Source organism: Primulina tabacum, chromosome 12 (assembly GCF_025594145.1).
Source record: "Primulina tabacum isolate GXHZ01 chromosome 12, ASM2559414v2, whole genome shotgun sequence".
Taxonomy (NCBI): domain Eukaryota; kingdom Viridiplantae; phylum Streptophyta; class Magnoliopsida; order Lamiales; family Gesneriaceae; genus Primulina; species Primulina tabacum.
This window is the reverse complement of record NC_134561.1, coordinates 13,244,814-13,254,704: the sequence shown is the minus strand read 5'-3', so window position 1 is coordinate 13,254,704 and position 9,891 is coordinate 13,244,814. Positions and strand designations below refer to the sequence as shown.

At 39.3% G+C, this 9,891-nt stretch overlaps 1 long non-coding RNA gene across 1 annotated transcript; it reads right to left on the bottom strand.

The window, feature by feature from the left end:
* Positions 1-4,823: 4,823 nt before the first annotated feature.
* On the bottom strand, positions 4,824-6,292 carry LOC142520067 (uncharacterized). Its single transcript, XR_012813896.1, has 3 exons — positions 6,180-6,292; positions 5,653-5,714; positions 4,824-5,058 (listed from the first exon to the last, which is right to left on the bottom strand). It is a non-coding gene; the product is annotated as an uncharacterized LOC142520067 (long non-coding RNA).
* Positions 6,293-9,891: the final 3,599 nt, after the last annotated feature.

Below are 9,891 nucleotides of genomic sequence, written 5' to 3'. Positions count from 1 at the left end.
ACCTGTTGTTATGCACACATACAGACACAACAACAGCCGGAAACTCCGGTGAGAATAAATCCCAGTATAAAACATGTATACATGCATGTCATGCAGTTTAATACAATTCATAACACATAATCAGTAATTGTGACACATTAATGAATACAGATAAAACAATCTGACTCTTACTCTTTAACTCGACTCGTATCTAATTCTAGGGATCCCGGTGTGAATAAGATGTAACAGGTCTCCCACCTACTCTCCCAATCGTGGTGTCGTTACATCTTATTCCTAAACTTCGGTCTGGTCTGTATCAAAATCTACAATCGGAGTGAATCTGATCCGAAGCATCGATATCACCGAACGTTTAGGAAATTGGCGTATCTACCAATGACACTCCTATCTCAGTACATATATATAAATCAATATAAAGTACAAACAGAACAAGTATGTGATTTTGTTGGGAAACTCAAATTGAATCTCATTTGAGTTGTGTCTTCCCCAAACAAACATTGAATTATACCTTCCTTGTCGTTCGTAGAAGTCGAAGTCTCGTATTCTTGATATCGAATCTGTCAAACCCAATATGAAATGACATATATACAATGCACCATATTAAATTTCTAACTCAAAATAATATATGTGAAGTGCAATATCCAATCTCGAGATAATTTTGACGGTATAACGGCGTAGGTTCTCGATACCGACAACTCAACCAATACTAGTCTATAACAATCAACTCATAATCACTATCATAAACATGTCCAACTCTGAAAATCTACATAATTTCCATTCAATACATGTTGGAATTTCATAAAAATCGTATACGGTATCTTTTTTTCGTTCCGGTGGCGAATATACTATCTTCATAATTATAGGAACATATCATAGAGCTCAATTCCTCATTCTCCCAACACATATATATCAAAACATGTTGGAATTTAATAAAACATATACCCTTTTGAAGCCCTTGATGCAAGGAACGAGAATCTTTACTTGGATCAAAGTTTGGGTGAATAATTCTTGCACAAATCAATTTCTAAGCTATGAAGGAATCTTGAGCTTCTATGGAATTTGCTCTCTCGGTTCTCAGCTGCTGCAAGGAAGGGAAGAAGCCAACTCAACATATATGCATGGCCTAGGACAAATGGCTTATTCTTTGGAGTACACGTCTCGCGCATATGCGCGACATCACCCGCGCATATGCGCGAGACCTACTGGTCTCGGCAATGTCAATCTTAACTCCTCGCGCATATGCGCGCTTCATCTCGCGCATATGCGCCAAAGATTCTGGACGTGTCGCGCATATGCGCGTATCTACTCGCGCATGTGCGCCAATGTTTCTGGAAATGTCGCGCATATGCGCCGAGCTCATCTCATACCAAAAATTGCATCTACTTTTCCGTCTCTTCCGGTCTGATACAATGCGTCTACAATCCCCTTAATTATCAACAAAACAAGTCTGATTATGATAATCCAATTCTCGGGCCTTACATTTCTCCCCCTCTAAGAAATGATTTCGTCCTCGAAATCGACTTCAATCAATCGAAGTATATACAAGATGCAATCTAATCAAAACTAAATAAATACTCACGTCATAGAAATAGCTCGGGATATCTCTGTCTCATATCTGCTTCTGTTTCCCAAGTCGCTTCCTCAATGCCGACTCCATTGAACTTTTACAAGTGGAATAGTCTTCGTTCTGAGCTGCTTCTCTTTCCGATCAAGAATCTGTATCGGTTGCTCAACATAAATCAACGTCTGATCAAGCTCGGCTTCGTCAGGCTGAATTACATGAGAAATATCTGGCATATATCTACGCAACATCGATACATGAAAAACGTCATGTATCCAAGATAAAGAAGGAGGAAGAGCCAGTCGATATGCTCGATCGCCAATCTTCTCCAGAATCTCGTAAGGACCGATGTATCTAGGAGACAACTTTCCACGCTTGCCAAATCTGACAATGCCTCTGAAAGGAGAAATCTTTAAAAACACTCTGTCTCCTTGTTCAAATACCAACGGTCTACGTCTGATATTGGCATATTTGGCTTGTCTATCCTGCGCTGCCTTCATTCTCTTCTGAATGATCTTTACCTTCTCAGTTATTTCACGAATCATATCAGGCCCAAGTTCTGGTAGCTCAGATATATCATCCCAGTACAACGGAGATCTGCACTTTTTGCCATACAAGGCTTCAAACGGATCCATCTCAATGCTCGTCTGATAGCTGTTGTTGTACGAGAATTCACAAAGTGGCAGTGAATCTTGCCAACTAGTGCCGAAATCTAGCACTACAGCTCTCAACATGTCCTCTAAAGTCTGGATAGTCCGCTCTGACTGTCCATCTGTTTGGGGATGATAGGCAGTACTCAGGTGCAATGTCGTACCTAAAGCCTGCTGCAAACTGTGCCAAAAGTGTGAAGTGAATCGTGGATCACGATCCGATACGATAGACTTCGGCACACCATGCAATCTGACTACTTCTCGGACATACAACTCAGCCATCTGATCGTGTCGATATGTCATTCTGTATGGAATAAAACAAGCTGATTTGGTCAATCTGTCAATAATGACCCAAATCGCATCGCAGCCCCAGGATGATCGAGGTAACTTTGTCACGAAATCTATGGAAATGTGATCCCATTTCCACTCAGGAATAGACATACTCTGAAGTAGACCTCCGGGCTTCTTTCCCTCGGCCTTCACATGTTGGCAATTCAAGCACTTAGACACAAATTCGGCAATATCTGACTTCATCTGTTTCCACCATAACTGTATCTTCAAGTCATTGTACATCTTCCTGCCACCAGGATGAATACTAAACCGACTACAGTGCGCTTCTGACAAAATCTGTTGTTTCAATTCTGGAACATCTGGCACTACAAGACGGTTATTCACATACAGAACATAATCATGTACCTGATACTCAGACTGATGTCCTGATCTGACCATATCAATCGATTTCTGCACATTCTGATCAGTTCTTTGAGCTTCCTTGATTCTCATAATCAAATCTGGCTCAACTTGAATCGAAGCAAGTCTCAATAGTCTACTATCTGTGTCAAATGCTAAACCAGACAAACAGCAATCTTCAACTAAATTCGAAACACCTATCGTCGATAAGGATAGAGCACATACCTTTCGACTCAAGGCATCTGCTGCTGCATTTGATTCCCTGGATAGTATTTGATTTCGCATTCAAAATCTTTCAACAAATCGAGCCATCTACGCTGTCTCATGTTCAACTCTGACTGAGAAAACAGATACTTCAGGCTCTTGTGATCAGAGTAAATCTCAAATTTCTCGCCATAAAGATAGTGACGCCAAATCTTCAATGCAAAAACGATGGCCGCCAATTCAAGGTCATGAATTGGGTATCGGGTCTCGTGTGGCTTCAGCTGTCTAGATGCATATGCTATCATATGACCTCGCTGCATAAGAACACATCCTAGCCCTCTGTGAGATGCATCACAATATACAACGAAATCGCCAGTACCTGAAGGAATCATCAAGGCGGGTGCACTGGTCAGCCTCTTCTTCAACTCTAGAAAGCTAGACTCACAATCTTCAGACCATACAAACGGAGTATTCTTCTGTGTCAACTGGGTAATCGGCTTTGCAATGCTGGAGAAATCTTTGATGAATCGTCGATAGTACCCTGCCAGACCCATGAAACTGCGTATCTCAGGCACGGAAGTCGGTCTGGGCTACCTGATCACAGCTTCAACTTTACTCGGATCTACAGAAATACCGTCTCCAGATATAATATGACCCAAGAAGACAACCTGTCTTAGCCAAAAGTCACACTTTGACAGTTTAGCAAATAATTTTTCATTTCTCAACGTTTGCAACACAATTCTCAAATGATTGGCATGCTCACTCAGATTCTTAGAATACACCAAGATATCATCAATAAAACAATCACAAACTCATCTAAATACCTCTGAAAGACACGGTTCATCAATCCCATAAACACTGCTGGAGCATTCGTTAAACCAAAAGGCATGACAACAAACTCATAATGTCCATACCTGGTTCAGAATGCTGTCTTCGGTATGTCCACATCTCTAACTCTCAACTGGTGATATCCCGATCACAAATCAATCTTGGAATAGACAGATGATCCCTGTAACTGATCAAATAAATCGTCGATACGCGACAATGGATATTTATTCTTCACCGTTGCTTTATTCAGTTGCCGGTAATCGATGCACAATCTCATCGAACAGTCTTTTTTTCGAACAAATAATACCGGAGCGCCCCAAGGAGATACACTGGGTCTGATATATCCTTTGGCTAGAAGATCTTCTATTTGTGTTTTCAGTTCTTTCAACTCCATCGGCGCCATTCTATACGGAGCTCGAGATATAGGAACAGTACCTGGAATGAGATCAATAATAAAATCTACCTCTCGAGCTGGCGGTAACCCTGGGATCTCATCTGAAAATACATCTGCAAACTCCCGTACTATTGGCAAATCTGCCAATGTCGGGCTCGATTTCTGTAGGTCTACAGAGTAAATAAGGAACCCCTCTGCTCCTTTCTGCAGCAATCTACTCATAGTCAAAGCAGATACTAAAGGAATCCGAGATCTGGAACCCTTACCATAGAATTTCCACTCTTCTGTCATTTCAGGTCTGAATCTGACAATCTTGTGAAAACAGTCTACGGTGGCTCTGTACTTAGTTAACATGTCAATCCCGACAATGCAATCAAAATCAGAGAAGCCAAGTACAACACTGTGGGGCCCTTAGCTCCTAATCGTTATTACAATGCAATCTGATTAGGGTTAACTAATTACAGCGGAAAACGAGTTTAAAATTTCTTTACAATGAGCCCGAAATATTTCTTCTATAATTTAAATACTAAAAACAGTATTTAATCTCACATCATAAACATGCCCACAGGAAATCATAACCAATCATATACAAACAACTCATATCCTCGGGACATGCCCCGGTATATAAATACATATACATATATACAGGGAACAAGACATAAACATAAAACCTCAGCCCAAACTGTGGCTCCCTCCAGAAGTACCCTCTCCGGTCTCCTGATATCCTGGAGTACCTGCCATTATCCACACACAAAGACAACAACAGCCCCCTTTGGGGGTGAGCAAAGCTCCGTATGGAACAACCAATCATATATACCACAGATATCTAAACAATGATATATGGTATGCAATGCATGTATGTCGTGGAGGTATCAGGTCAAATGCCCATCCACTGAGCACATGTCAGAATCAAACGAATCGCTATCAAATCAATGCTCGAGCTGGCACACCGGCCTCAATAAGGGATACTCGTATGATAGCGTCGACAAAGCGCCATCAAATCCCAAATCTCATATCCAATCATCGGGGCCACAAATGTCTATGTTTTTAAGGGTCATATAATACTAAACATAGCATTGTGTTCACAAACCCCAGAATCCAATCAAATCATATCAGGGTATCCAAGGATCATAGCTCAACGTGCATGTCATGTATCGATGTATGCATCAAACGATGTGTGTTAACAAAACATTTATTTTATACATCGATATTCCAATCACAATGTCATGTATGCCACATCAGGTCATCACGTAAGGCATATAGACACATATTCTCAATCCAATCAATCAAAAATATATCATATAATACAGATACCTGTCATATGTTACCTGGTCGCAACATATCTTATTTCTGATTATCCAAACTTGATATCTTCAATGTTGGGTGAAATCTACACAATTCCATATATTTATTTTTGTTTCAGTTTCTCATTCGATAATCCATATGTAAACTAATTTATTTTCTATGATTCTTCAAATTGTTAAACTAAGTTGAAGCAATTATCACTAATTATCATTTTAATATTACTAGCACAAAAGACCATCAGAATTCGAATTACACAACTTGTCCAAAGAAGACCTCATTATTTCATTATTTTAAGATTTAATATTATGTTATTCTGATTCATTTTACTACTTTGATTCTTTGTTTCACCCCAAATCAAGTATTACAATTAAAAACTCTCCATTAGCACTAACTTAATAAAATTTCAATATCATTATCTAACTGATACTGAAGAATTATTTATTTTACACAAATTACTAGATTGACGTTCTCATAAACATGAGTCTACATATCAAGCAAACTCCACTTATGACATAAATTCTCAATTCAAGTAAGAAATCCAAGAACTCACCTCGATTACTTACTAGCTATGCCAAGAGTGAATAGTATGCTGCTGGTTTAATGTTTCTACAATACTTAATGAAGGAAAGGAAAACGGCGAGTCCCCTCTAACTTTTCTCTATTTATCTGCTATTTTTTGTTAAATAAATGACATATATACACAATAAAATGGAATAAATATAAGGCGGTGGTTGCGAGTCTATCTTAGACTCACAGCATGCTTACGAAATGAAAGGACAAAAACACCAATTTAACATGAATCAAGGATCTGCACATGTAAATTTCTTATGAAAATTACCATTTTACCCTTAAATTTTAATTGACTATTTTTAAATTAATAGACTACTTTTAAAATTTAATAGATTATTTTTGCAACCCATATCTCTTATCATGATATATTATTTATATTTTCTTATTTCAATTTTAATTTTGATTACTTTATGAGTTGCTCTATGACTCATAAGTACCTAATTAACATTAATCAGATTACGGGGTCTCACAAACACAGTCTAAATCAATCTCATGTCCCTCAAACTGTAGTATACAATGTCTAACTGATGTCACAGATATCAAACCACTTCCCAACGGAGAAGTAATAGACACTATAGCAGACAATGACTCGACAGGCAATGCATGTCTCAATGCAAAACATTATGATATGAATGTATGTGATGCACCTGTATCTATCAATACATAGGCAGGATAACCAAAAAGAAAACAGTTACCTGCAATCACATCGTCTGGTGCATCTTGGGCCTGCTCCTCCGTCAATGCAAACAACTGAGCCTGTTGTCTGGGAGGTTGGCTCACTGTCTGGCCACCTCTGGCTCTCGGTTGGGACTATGTAGGCGGCGGCTGGAAGGAATGAACAGACGAAGCTTGCCTTTCGGGTTGAGTCACTGATGCTGATGACCCTACACCCTGAAATCTCTGTGCACCTCTCTGTGGACAGACTTTGGCGAAATGTCCCTGTTGCCTACAAATGTTACATCTGCCCATCACTCCCTGACACTGCTCTGTGGCATGTCGGCCTCCACAAGAACGACAGTATACACCTGCATACTCTGCACTCTGACCAGGACCTTCCTGTCGGGGTCCACTGGAGCTCGACGAACTGCTCCCTGATCTCTTGAACTGCTTGCCTTTAGCTTTCAAAGAATCTTTCTTGCTACTACTACTGCTTCCACTATCAAATCGAGGAGGAGGTGGTGGAAACTGTGCGGCGGGCTGTGGCTGTCTCTGACTCTGAGCACTATACGAAGCTCCTCGCTGCCTAATCAAGTCAGCCTCTGCTCATTTCGCTCTGTTCAGTGCATCAGAAAAGGTGTTGGGTCGTCCCGTGTTCACCAAAGTAAAAATATCAGGGTTTAAACCATTGATGAACTGGTTCGCGACCGCTTCGTCATTTCCTGCCACGTGTGGCGCAAATCGAAGCAAGGAAGAAAACTTGGCAACATACTCTTCTATGTTCCATTGCCCCTGTCTCAAGTTGGCAAATTCTGCCCCTTTGTCTTTTCGATAGGAGACTGGAAAGAAACGTTGATAAAATTCATCCTTGAATACCTTCCAAGTAATATCAATACCTCTATGCTCCAATGCTCGTTTCGTGGTAAGCCACCAACTCTTGGCGACTTCTTGTAACTAATGCCCAATAAACTTTACTCTTCGTTCATCTGTATAGGCAAGAGATTCAAACAGCATCTCTATATCGTCTAACCAGCTCTCACAATCCACTACATTCTCCGTGCTCTTTAAAGTCAGGGGATGGAATGACTGAAACCTCTTTAATAACGTCTCCATAGGTGTCGCAGTAACGTCCATTTGAGTACCTGACGTACTACCTTGTTCTGGCACTTGACCTGCAGCTGGTTGTGGTATTCTTCTAGGCGGCATATCTGATTATCAAACAGATTAGTACACAGTCTATACAATCTGTCTCAGCCGTCCTCTGATCATATACCTCTGATCCAGAATCGGTTCTGATTCAGTCTTTACAAGTACATGCTGTAAATCAATTCAGATAACAATACAACATGTAATAAGGAAAGCAATAAATCATGCTAGCACATCAAAGGCAAGGAAGAAGACTCGATCTACCCCGCTCATTCTATTCTATCTCAGTCTACAGAACCTACTGCTCTGATACCACCTGATGTGGGGACCCGGGCTCTAACTCGATTCTTTTTGGGATTAGTTGGATCTTTGCTAGAAAATGTGGGTCAAATTTTTGCTTTTAACATTAATTCAAATCTATATAAACATGCACAAGGTCTTTATTTATTTTATCTCTACAAACATAATATACATGTCTTGTCCAGTACATATTCAACAAACCAGTATCTCAAATACAGTACATGACAAAAGTACAAACTACTAGTATATCTTCTATGCCCGTGATCACCACGCTATATCCATCTCTCATCTCTGTTGCGACCCAGATCCTGCCCTACCTGTTGTTATGCACACATACAGACACAACAACAGCCGGAAACTCCGGTGAGAATAAATCCCATTATAAAACATGTATACATGCATGTCATGCAGTTTAATACAATCCATAACACATAATCAGTAATTATGACACATTAGTGAATACAGATAAAACAATCTGACTCTTAATCTTTAACTCGACTCGTATCTAAGTCTAGGGATCCCGGTGTGAATAAGATGTAACAGGTCTCCCACCTACTCTCCCAATCGTGGTGGCGTTACATCTTATTCCTAAACTTCGGTCTGGTCTGTATCGAAATCTACAATCGGAGTGAATCTGATCCGAAGCATCGATATCACCGAACGTTTAGAAAATTGACGTATCTACCAATGACACTCCTATCTCAGTACATATATATAAATCAATATAAAGTACAAACAGAACAAGTATGTGATTTTGTTGGGAAACTCAAATTGAATCTCAATTGAGTTGTGTCTTCCCCAAACAAACATTGAATTATACCTTCCTTGTCGTTCGTAGAAGTCGAAGTCTCGTATTCTTGATATCGAATCTGTCAAACCCAATATGAAATGACATATATACAATGCACCATATCAACTTCTAACTCAAAATAATATATGTGTAGTGCAATATCCAATCTCGAGATAATTTTGACGGTATAACGGCGTAGTTTCTCGATACCGACAACTCAACCAATACTAGTCTATAACAATCAACTCATAACCACTATCATAAACATGTCCAACTCTGAAAATCTGCATAATTTCCATTCAATACATGTTGGAATTTCATAAAAATCGTATACAGTATTTTTTTTTCGTTCCGGTGGCGAATATACTATCTTCATAATTATAGGAACATATCATAGAGCTCAATTCCTCATTCTCCCAACACATATATATCAAAACATGTTGGAATTTAATAAAACATATACCCTTTTGAAGCCCTTGATGCAAGGAACGAGAATCTCTACTTGGATCAAAGTTTGGGTGAATAATTATTGCACAAATCAATTTCTAAGCTATGAAGGAATCTTGAGCTTCTATGGAATTTGCTCTCTCGGTTCTCAGCTGCTGCAAGGAAGAGAATGTGGGGATCCGGGCTCTAACTCAATTATTTTTGGGATTAATTGGATCTTTATTCAAAATGTGGGTCAAAATTTCGCTTTTTAACATTAATTCAAATGTAAATACTAAGCATAATATCTTTCTTTATTTAATTACAACACATATAATATACATGTCATGTTTTACTACCAATCACATCATTA